The following is a 246-nucleotide window of genomic DNA, read 5'->3' as shown; positions in this document are numbered from 1 at the left end:
AAAGCCTTTGGTAAGGGTCTAGTTTTATCAAACCATATTTTATGCGGAAAATAATATATGCAAACGAAAGAGCAAATAAATATAAGAAAATTATCTTCTATGTACTTCTGTCACAACTCAAAAATAAGAAAATTATTAGACATGCAAATGTCATAGAACCTGAAATGAAAACTTAGTACTCCCATAAGTATTTATGATGATAAGAATATTCAGGTATAGGCCACTATTTTGTTCCCCTCACAAATA

This window comes from Penaeus monodon, chromosome 28 (genome assembly GCF_015228065.2).
Source record: "Penaeus monodon isolate SGIC_2016 chromosome 28, NSTDA_Pmon_1, whole genome shotgun sequence".
Taxonomy (NCBI): domain Eukaryota; kingdom Metazoa; phylum Arthropoda; class Malacostraca; order Decapoda; family Penaeidae; genus Penaeus; species Penaeus monodon.
The sequence above is the reverse complement of the archived record's forward strand: the minus strand, read 5'-3'. Positions refer to the sequence as shown.